This window comes from Phyllostomus discolor, chromosome 5 (genome assembly GCF_004126475.2).
Source record: "Phyllostomus discolor isolate MPI-MPIP mPhyDis1 chromosome 5, mPhyDis1.pri.v3, whole genome shotgun sequence".
Taxonomy (NCBI): domain Eukaryota; kingdom Metazoa; phylum Chordata; class Mammalia; order Chiroptera; family Phyllostomidae; genus Phyllostomus; species Phyllostomus discolor.
This window is the reverse complement of record NC_040907.2, coordinates 93,846,863-93,858,204: the sequence shown is the minus strand read 5'-3', so window position 1 is coordinate 93,858,204 and position 11,342 is coordinate 93,846,863. Positions and strand designations below refer to the sequence as shown.

The window sequence follows — 11,342 nt, the reverse complement described above, 5'->3', positions numbered from 1 at the left end:
AATAACCAACCAGAGACTACCTGAAGAGGAGACTTTTAACCAAGGACAAGCAGAAACCACCTTGAGACCCCATCCACGGGCAACAGGCAAAGGTTCCAGCCCAGATGTGGGATCTTCCCCACATCCATTTCTCCTGCAGATGCTCATCAAAACACGAGAAAAACATACACAGAGACAACCAGGTCCTGGGGGAAAGAGGGACAGAATAGCCACTCTCTCCAGTGGAAAGCGCCTCATATCCATTCCCAAGCAGATTTTTATTGAGAATCCAGATTTAGTTTGTGGATTCACAGTCTGGCAGAAAAGATCAAAAGAAGTAGGTGACTTACAATGGTGCAGACAGGACCCCCACTGTGATTCTGGGCAGAGCTAGGAATTTTACCATTTGAAAGGTCTAACAGGGCTCAAAGGGCTAGTTTGGGTTTCCAGTCTGAGCCTTCCAATTCTAATCTAATAACATCCTCCAGCAAACAGATCTCACAGGATCTTGCATATTGTATGTCCCAGGCCTGATTACCCTGGGGGTCCGCCATTTCTGGTCTGGGCTGCACTGCCCCTGCTATTTCCGCAGGCCTGAGTTAACAGAGTAGACAAAAGCAGCCAGGAGTCCTGGATTTCTCACTTCTAAGAACAAGGACTCAGGCTTTGAGAAGGCCGATGGGGCAGGGGTTGATGTCTATTACCCCTTCATTTCCTCAGCCTGAAGTCTCTTCCCAGAAGGCTCCACGTGATCATGCCTGTCTTAGGCATTTCCCTCCTTGGGAAGTCTCACCCGTCATTGGCTAACTGATCAAGCTTAGAAGGTTTATGCACAGAAGAGGTAGCGTTCATGCCAGGGAAATAAGTTTTTGTCTCCTTAGTGGCTCTTGGTCCAGAGGTCTCTCACTCAGCCTAAGTCACTGGGGGGCGGCGGGGTACAGCTTCCTGAGACCAGGCAGGGCAGTCCCCAACAGCACTGAGCTGTTAAAATTAAAATCTAAGACACATAAAGAAAAAAACATTCTTAATTTTGTGTTTTCTGCTGACATTTTGTATTTGTGCTTACCTGGAGTTAGCAATGTGGGTGAAATATAAAATGAAGCCATTTTCTAAATTAATACATACAAGGTTCAGACAAAATTGGTCTTAATATATCAGTCAATCAGTACATTTACTGTCCAGGGTTGAGGCAAACTAAGTATTCTGTCAAACCACATTGGAGTGTTCTCCTTGTGGCTTTAAAATATAAATGGGTAGTCCTGGCTAGGTGGCTCAGTTGGTAGGAGTGTCATCCCATGCACAAAGAGTTGTGGGTTCCATGCTGATCAGGGCACATATCCAAGCTGCAGTTTCCATCCCCATTCGAGGTGTCTGGCGTGAGACAACCAGTCAATGTGTGTGTGTGTGTGTCTCTCTCTCTCGCCCTCTCTCTCCTCCCCCTTTACTCTTTATCTAAGAAAATGCATGAATAGGTGCTCAGGTGAGGATTGAAAAATAAAAAATTAAAATAAATAAATGGCCACAGTGAAAGTCAGGGATACTTATACATTCATGATGGCACAGCAGTCTGGTACAGCATTTGGTGTATCTACTAAACTTGAGCACATGCATACCTGAGCTACAATGCAGGAATTTCAGCCCTGGGGAGATTTTTCCCAACAAAAATGTCTGTGAGCATGTGCACCTGGTGACATGTACAAGAATAACAGCAGGATTTGAATCACACCCACATTAGAAACCACATAAATGCCCATCAGCAGCAGAAGAGATGAATAAATACAATATAATAATATACAATAAGGAAAATGAATGAACTACAGCAATACATAGCAACATGGCTGAATCTCAGAAAATACACTGTTTAATGAAAGAACACAGGCACAAAAGAGCTGTGTGGTTCTGGTTATACAAAGTTCAAAGACAGCCAGAACCACTGTATGGTGTTAGAGATCAGGGGATTGGATTGGCTGCATTTCCTTATTTTCCGTATTCTCGATGTTGGAGAGACTGCTTCTTCCAGCACTAATTCCTGGAGATAGCACGGCCTCCCTGATGGCCCTGTCAGTGTACCTTTGATATAACTTTCAGTAACCACACTCTCAAATATCTCCTTTATCAAACTCTTCATGCCAAGCCAATATCTCCCCTGTTCTAAACCACATCAGCTCCAGGCACCAAACAACTAGAGACCACTTGTATCACTTAAGCTATCTAGTCTAAACTTAGTGTACCTAGCCTGCCTTGCCCATTCCTTCCTGCAGGAATCCCTCCAAAAGCTCTGGGCGATGGTCTTCCTTCTCCCCTCTTTACCTCCTGGTGCTTCCCAGGGCCCATGTGGTGTGGCATCAAATCCCTCCTATTTTTAAACATCTATGAATTTCAATTCTTCCTTTGTGGCAGTTTTCTATGTCAGATGTCTTACTGTGCCTGATTTGAAAAAATCCCGGGGTCCGTTTTTAACATAAGAGTTGTGAGTGAGAGCAGCAGTGGGAGAAACTTCTGGGGTACTGATAACATGCCATTTCTTGACATGTGTAATTACACAAGTGTATTAGTTTTGTGATAATGCATTGAGTTGTACACATAATTTAGGTACTTTTCTGTAATTTATAAATACTAACAACAAAAAATGTGAAATATTAGTGATTATTTCATTTCCTCTCTCTCCTTCCTCTTTCCGCACTACCCAACAAGATTAATAAGCTTGAAGCTAGTTGGGGCTTTTTGTATTCTCTGGCAAGCTGAGCACCCTTGTCGTGGTCAGTGGCTTGTGCACAAATCCTTTCCCGTCAATTCTGACATCAGTCACTGGTTCAAGGTACAGAATAAAGAAGATGTAGTATTAATTTATCTAAGATCCATAGCTACATTTATAAAACCCATGGTAATGAGAAAATACCAAGCAGGAACCAACAGGTGTTTGAGAACTAATTATCTGTGTTGTTGGCCTCTTGGTTAATTGTATTGTGGTTAGAGAACATGATTACTACATTATTTTAGTGTCCAGAAATGCTTTGCCACTTGATTAACAGCCCCAAATATAGTCAAACTTTGTAAACATTTTGTGTGTGCCAGAAGAAAAGATGCTGTAAATCTGACAAGGGCCACATTCTATATGTGGCCACTATGGTAAGTGCACTAATAATTTTATTCAGCTCTGTATCTAGATTTAATGTACATGTTTAGCAAGGTAATGACTAAATATCAGTTTTTCTATTCACTACCAACAAACAGAAAAGGAAATTTAAAAATGATACCACTTAAAATAGGATTAAAAAATCAAGTAATGGAAATATAGAGGCTCCAGCACAAATAATGCCCCACTTTTATTCAAAAATCATAAGCATGTAACTCTGTAGCATAATAATTTCACAAGCACCATATGATATTTGAGGTGAAACATACAAATTGCTAACCATCTGGCACAAGACATTCATGTACCCTACCAACTGCACTCAATCAAGCCTTACTGCTGCTGGACCCTGTATATATAAATACATATTCAAAATTTCTATACAGAAAAAAATATTAAACATTTTTAAGAAACATCTTTAAAAAACTAACTGGACAAAAGCATATATCATGTTCATTTTGTAGAAGTCTATACTGTAAAGATAACTTATTCTGTGATTTTTATGGTAGACTTGTTTCTTTTGTATATGTTTTTTCAATAACACTTAATATAATATTATATTAGTTTTAGGTGTGCAACATGATTAGACATGTACTTCATGAACTGATCACCCCCATAAGTCTAGTACACATACAGTTATTCTCATTTATTACAATATTACTGAGTTATTCCATATGCTTTACATCCCCATGAATATTTTGTAACTAACAATTTGTCCTTAATCCCACCTCCTTTATACCCATGTCTTCAAGCCCCTGCCCATCTGGCCACTATCCATTGCTTCCATACCTTGGCTATTGTAAATAATGTGTCAGTCAACATAGGGGTGCGTATGTCTTTTGAATTAGTGTTTTGGGTCCTTTCAGGTAAATACCTAGAAATGGAATTGCTAAGTCATAGGGTAGTTCTATTTTTAATTTCTTGAGGAACTTCCATACTGTTTTCTATAGTGACTGCACCACTTTACAATCACACCAACAGTGAACAAAGGTTCCCTTTTTGCCAAATCTCCCCAGCACTTGTTGTTTGTTGATTTATTGATGATAGCCATTCTGACAGGTGTGAGATGGTATCTCACTGTGGTTTTAATTTGCATTTCTCTGATGATTAGTGTGGTTGACATCTTTTCATATGTCTGTTGGCCATCTGTACATCTTCTTTGGAGAATGTCTATTCGGGTCCTTTACTCATTTTTAAATTGGATTGTTTTGGGGGGCATTAGTGTTAAGTTGTGGGAGTTCTTATATACTTGGATATTAACCTACTATTAGGTATATCATTGGTGATTTATGTTCTCCCATTTAGTAGGTTGTCTTTCTGTTTTGCAATGGTTTCCTTTTTATACAAAAACTCTTCAGTTCAATGTAAATAGTTCCCTTTGTTTATTTATTGTTTGTTTCCCTTGCCACAGGAAACATTCTCTCTCTCTCTCTCTCTCTCTCTCTATATATATATATATATATACACACACACACACTCTCTCTCTCTCTCTCTATATATATATACAAGCTAACAACAATGTTACAATTATACTGCCTATTTTTTAAGAGCTTTATGTTTTCAGGTCTTCCATTTAAGTCTTTTTCTATTTTGAGTTTATTCTTGTATATGGTGTAAAAAAGTATTCCACGTTCATTCTCTTGCATGTGTCTGTCCAGTTTTCCCTACACAGTTTATTGAAAAGACTGTCTTTATGCCATTGCATATTCTTTCCTTCTTTGTCATAAATTAATTGACCATATAATTGTGAGCTTATTTCTCATTTCTCTATTCTGTTTCATTAATCTATGTGTCTGTTTTTCCAACAGTATCATGCTGTTTTGATTACTATAGCTTTGTACTAACGTTTGATATCAGTTACTGGGCATGATACCTCCAACTTTGTTTTTTTCTTAAGAGTTTTTTGGTATTCCAAGTCTGTTGTAGTTCCAGATAAATTTTAGGATAATTTATTCTAGCTATGTTTTAAAAACTGCCATTGGTATTTTGATAGAGATTGCATTCAATCTGTAGATTGCACTGGGTATCTTGGACAAATTAAGGATCTTAATTCTTCTTTGAGTGTTTGGTGGTAAAATTTACCTGTGAAGCCATCCAGTCCCAGGCTTTTTTTTGTTGAGAGTTTTTTGATTACTGCTTTGATTATTTTATTTGTAATAGTTTTGTTCAGATTTTCTGTTACTTCTTGATTCAGTCTTAGAAGACTGTTTCCAGGAATTTATCCATTTCTTTTAGATTGTCCAACTTGTTGGCATATGGTTGATTATAATATTTCCTTGCAATCCTTTGTAATATTTTCTTACAATTCTAAATGGTAACCATGCTGAGTAAAATAATCTTCTTTGTACGTCTTTGCTTTTCATCTCTTTGAATATTTTGCTCCAATGTCTCTTGCCTGCAGAGGTTCTGCTGAGAAATCAGCTGACAGTCATATTGGAGTGCCCTTGTAGATAACTAATTGCTTTTCTCTTGCTGCTTTGAGATTCTCTCTTTGTCTTTAACCTATTTTAACTGTAATGTTTCTTATTGTGGACCTTTTTGTCTTCACCTTATTTGGGTCTCCCTATATGTCTATTGGCTCTCGGATGCATATGTCTATTTTTTTTTGACAGGTTAGGTGAGTTTTCTGTCATTGTTTCTACAAATAAATTTCTTATCCCTACTATCTCTCTCTCTTTTTTTGGTCTGGTTCTCCGATGATGTAAGTATTGTTACATTTGATGTTTCCTGAAAGGTCCTTTAAAGTATCCTCATTTAAATTTTTTTTCTTTTTGCTGTTCTGATTGCTTGGTTTCTGCTTCCTTGTTTTGATGATTTGATACTGTTTTATATAAGCTACTGTTGATTTCCTCTAATGAATTCTTTATCTCAGTTGTTGTATCCTTCATTTCTGACTGATTCTTTTTTATGGTTTCATTTCTATTTTTATGTTTTCTATGTGTTTGTTGAGGTACTCACTGAGTTTCCCTACTCTTCCTTTAAGTTCACTGGGCAGTCTAATAAAGTGTTTTGAACTCCAAGTCTGGTGGATTGCTTACCTTCATTTTGTTTAGCTCTTTTTCTTGAGTTTTCTCCTGGTCTTTGGGAGGTGTTTATTTGTCTGTTAATTTTGGCTGACTCCTTGTGTTTGTTTTTATGAATTAAGTAGATAAGTTATGTCTCTCAGGCTTGGCAGGGTAGCCTCAAGTAGAAGTTGTCCCATGAGGCCCAGTCATGCAGTCTCCCTGTTCACCTTCTTCAGAGGCTTCAAAGGAGTCCCTTGTGTAGGTTGTGTGTACCTTGTTGTTTTAGTTGAGACTTGATTGATATTGGCATGTCTGTGGGAGGAACTGACCCTCAAGCTAACTGGCTTTGAGGTGTTGCCATGACACATCCAATGAGCTGGTATGCAAGAGTTGACCCCACAGAGCCATGTTTGCATTAGCGGGGCTCTGATGTGGGGTGAGTCAGCCTTTTGGGTGTTTCATTTGTCTAGCTGATTGAGTGGAGCTCTGGCATGGTCTGAAACTGACTACAACAGGTGTTGATTCTGGGACCTCTTAGGAATGGCTTTGGTACATGACAAGGCCAGCCCCTGTCTGTTACCAGTCCAGTGCCACCTGGTAGGAGCTACAACGTGACGTGCAGGAAGTTTCCACTTGTGCTGGACTTGGAGACTCCTTGGAGTGGCTAAGCTGGGAACTGAGGAGAGCTTGCTCTAATGGCAGGCATGGAGCCACTTAGCAAGATGTATGGGCCACAGTGAGGCCAGATGTTGCTTATCTGAGGTTTGTGAACCTTTGGGAGATGTTAGGGAAGTCTGCAATGTGAGGCAAGACAGTCCATTTGTGTGGAAAAGTGGCTGGAAGAGGATCCAGACAGGTGCTAGAGTTGAGTGGGATTAGACCTCAGAAAATCACAAGGTCATGTTGAAAAGTATGAGCCAAGTTACTGGAGAGGGCAGATTTGGTGCCTAGCTGCTCCTGCTGGTTGGGTGAGGGGAGGGCTCAACAAAGGAAACTTGGCATCTGCCTGTATTTCTGTCCTCAGCTGTCCTGACTCCTTCCCTCCAGCCATCACCCTGAATCTAGACAATTCAGCTGCTTGCCACAGGTCCCTGCTTTTTGGCCTGTTGCCCTAGTCCTGGAGCTCCAAGTGAGTGGGTCCACCAGGCAGTAAGTTTGTTCCTAGGACCCATTAGAGGAATGCCCAGGACTCCTAAAGCCCTCTGTCTTACTCAGCCACAATCACAGCTGGTTTTCACAGCCAGAAGTTATGAGGACTTCTGTTCCTAGTTCTGGAGCCCTGGGAGGGGATGTGAGTGTGGGACTGGGACCCCTTGCTCCTTGAGGAAGGACCTCTGCAGCTGAGATATTCTTTCCATTTCTTGTTTGCCACACCATGGGTGTGAGGCCTGCCCATTCTGTGTCTCCACCTTCCCTACCAGTCTTAGTGTGGCTTTTTGTTTATATCCTTGGTTAGAGGACTTCTGTTCAGTTAGTCTTCAGGTGGTTTTAAATGATGGTTACTCTTCATATAGTGGTAATTTTGATGTGGTCTAGGGACAAGGCACGCACAGTGTTTACCTACTTTGCCATCTTGACTGGAAGATCTTCTCTAATTGATTTTCTTTATCAATCACAACCCCAATAAGTATTCCAAAGGAAGTACGTGTGTGTGTGTGTGTCTGTGTGTGTGTGTGTGAAGGAGGCAAGCTGGTTATACAATTTGTATGGCGATGTACATGGTCAGAACACTCTTGAAGAAGAACAAGTCAAGAGGACATACTCTATTAAATATCACAACTTATAAAGCTATAGAAATTAAAACAGCAAGGTATTGCTGCACAGATAGACAAAAGAACAATAAAATAGAATGGAGAGTCCAGAAACAGGCCTTTGCACATACTGATGTTTTCTATAGAAGGGTCATGGCATTCATGGGCAGATGATGGAATACTTAATAAAAGGTGAAGACAATTGAATATCTCTGTGCAAAAAATAAAAAAAGAAAGGATGTTAGGAAAAAATCCTTACCAATTTCATGGATATCTAATGTCTATGAAACACAATGTGAAAAATAAATACAGTTCTAGAAGAAAGTGTAGGTAAAAAGGTTTTCTAGAAAACAAAGAAAGTATTTACTATAAAGAAAGTGATTAATATATCTACTTTAAAAATATTTGTGTATTACAACGACACCATTAGAGAGTTAACTTCTGGCTTAGATGGAGACATAGGTTGGCATACTTGCCTCCTTGCACAACCAAAAGGACAACAACAATAAAAAAAAAAACCCAACCTGAACTGACAGAAAATCAAACTGTATGGATGTCCTACAACCAAGGAGTTAAAGAAGAAACATTCATCCAGACCAGTGGGAGTGGTGGACATGGGGAGCCAGGTAGAGAGGATTCTCGGCAAGGCAACAGCTGGTGGACCTGGTGAGGTGGTAGATTGTGAAGCTGGTGGTTCCACGTTCATGTGCAGATGAACCAGGAGAAACAACTGAGGAGCGACACAGACCATGCAACCAGGGTGCCAGTGTGGTGAAATGAAGCCCAAAACCTCTGATTGAAACACCGGTAGGGTTGAGGTGGCAGCAAGAGGAACTCCCAGCTTCACAGGAGAGTTTGTTGGAGAGACCCATAGGGTCCTAGAATATACACAAACCCACCCACCCAATCAGATTAGATGAAAATTAGATTAAAAAATGAAGGCTATGCTCAGTGAAATAAACAAAAATGTACAGGGAACCAACAGTTCCTGTCTCACAACTATGTTTTGTAAATGTGTTAAATGTTATTATCAAACCAACAGTGTAGACTCAAATCAACAGTGTGGACCAGAAGGAAGAAAGAAACATCCAACCACAAAAGAGTGGAGAAACAAGAATTTTTAAAAACTGAGAAGAAAGTTAGGAACCTCCAGGACATCTTTAAACTTTCCAATATCCAAATTACAGGGGTGTCAGAAGTCGAAGAAGATGAACTAGAAATTGAAAACTTATTTCAAAAAATAATGAAGGAGAACTTCCCCAATCTAGCAAAGGAAATAGACTTCCAGGAAGCTCAGAGAGTCCCAAAGAAGTTGGACCCAAGGAGGAACACACCAAGGCATATCATAATTATATCACCCAAGATTAAAATGAAGGAGAGAATCCTTGAAGCAGCAAGAGATAAGGAGACATTTACCTACAAAGGACTTCCCATCAGACTGTCAGCTGATTTCTGAAAAGAGATCTTACAAGCAAGAAGGAGCTTGAAAGAAATGTTCCAAGTCATGAAAGGCAAGGACCTATATCCAAGATTGCTCTTTCCAGCAAAGCTTGCATTTAGAATGGGAAGTCAGATAAAGTGCTTCTCAGATAAGGTCAAGTTAAAGGAGTTCATCATCACAAAGCCCTTATTATTTGAAATGTTAAAGAAAGTTATCTAAAAAAGAAGATAAAAAATATGAACGGTAAAATGGCAACAAACTCATAATTATTGACAACCATATCTAAAACAAAAAAAAAAGCAAACTAGGCAAACAACTAGAACAGGAACAGAAACACAGAAATCGAGATCACATGGAGGGTTATCAACAGGTGAGTGGGATGAGGAGGGGGAAAAGATACAGAGAATAAGTGGCGTAAATGGTAGGTGCAAAACAGACAGGGGGAGGTTAAAATATTGTATAGAAAATGTAGAAACCAAACAATTTATATGTGTGACCCATGGACATGAAGTAAAGGGGGAGAATTTGGGTGGGAGGGAATGTGCAGGGTGGAGGGAAATAAAGGAAGGAAAATGGGACAACTGTAATAGCATAATCAATAAAGTATATTTTTCAAAAGAGTGTTAAAAAGACAAGCCACACAATGAAAGAGAATTAAAAGTAATATAATAGATGAAGGCTGTTAGTGGTTGTGTGTGTATAACTTCTACAAATCCCATTTACAAACGCATTAGGAAAAATGGGCAGATTCAGTCCTTTGCCAGTGCCCAGAAATTTGGCTGTGCCACAGGCCTCAGCTCTCCCTCCCATTACCCTGGAAGATGACTAGAAGGAGAACTCCTACCCTGGGCCTACCACTGGCAGACAGCTCAATCTGGCCTGAACTCCCTGCCACAAAGAGTCCTCCAGAAGGAGCTTACCACTCCATCCTCACTTGTCCTCATGAGCTGCTCCAATGCCCATCCCACAGCTGCCCCTGGCCAGCATAGCACTGGGAGAGCGAATTTAATGCAGACCTTCACAACTGATGAGTTTGAAACTGGGCATCTTCTGGGCAAAAGAAAGTTTGGAGATGTGTACTGGGCTCGAGAGAAGAAAAGCTGTTTCATCATAGCACTGCAGGTCCTCTTCAAGTCTCACTTAGAAAAGGAGGGTGCGGAGCACCAGCTTCACAGGGAGATGAAAATCCAGTCCCATCATCCCAACATCTTGTGTCTCTACAACTATTTCTATGATCATTGAAGGATGTATTTGATTCTGGAGTTGTTCCCCAAGGGGAGCTCTACAAGGAGCTGCAGAAGAGCTGCACTTCTGACAAGCAGCAAAGAGCCAGGAACATGGAAGACCCGGCAGATGCGTTGATGTACTGCCACAAGAAGAAGGTGATTCACAGAGACATAAAGCTAGAGAACCTGCTCTTGGGGCTCCAGGGAGAGCCGAAGATTGACGACAGTGGCTGGTCTCTGCACACCCCCTCCCTGAGGAGGAAGACAATGTGTGGCACCCTGGACTACCTGCCCCCAGAGATGACTGAGGGGCACATGCACAATGAGATGATGGATCTGTGGTGCATCGCAGTACTGTGCTCCCAGTGCTGGCTGGAAACCCTCCCTTTGACAGTGGTTCACACAGTGAAGCTTATCAGCGCATCATCCAGGATGGACCTCAAGTTCCCCCCTGTTGTGCCCACGGGAGCCCAGGACCTTATCTCCAAGCTGCTCAAACATAACCTCTCAGAACGACTGCCTCTGCCTCAGTTCTCAGCCCACCCTCAGGTCCAGGCCCACGCTGGGAGGGTGCTGCCACCCTTGGCCCTTCTGTCTGTCCCCTGAATCACCCCTGTCATTTACTCAGTTGCATCTGTATTTGCATGTTTGTGTATGTGTAGTTGGAAGGAGAAGTCTCTGGCCTGCTCCCTTATCTGTCTTCTACCACCTTTTTATTTAGTAAAGGCCTGAAACATTGTATAAAAAAGAAAAAAGAAAAAAGAGAACACGGGCAAACAATTTGAATAAACACTTTAAAAGAGGAAA

General features: G+C 40.8%; 1 pseudogene; it reads left to right on the top strand.

Annotated features, from left to right (window-relative positions):
* The first annotated feature begins 10,008 nt into the window (after positions 1–10,008).
* Positions 10,009–11,283, top strand: LOC114497839 (annotated as a pseudogene).
* Positions 11,284–11,342: the final 59 nt, after the last annotated feature.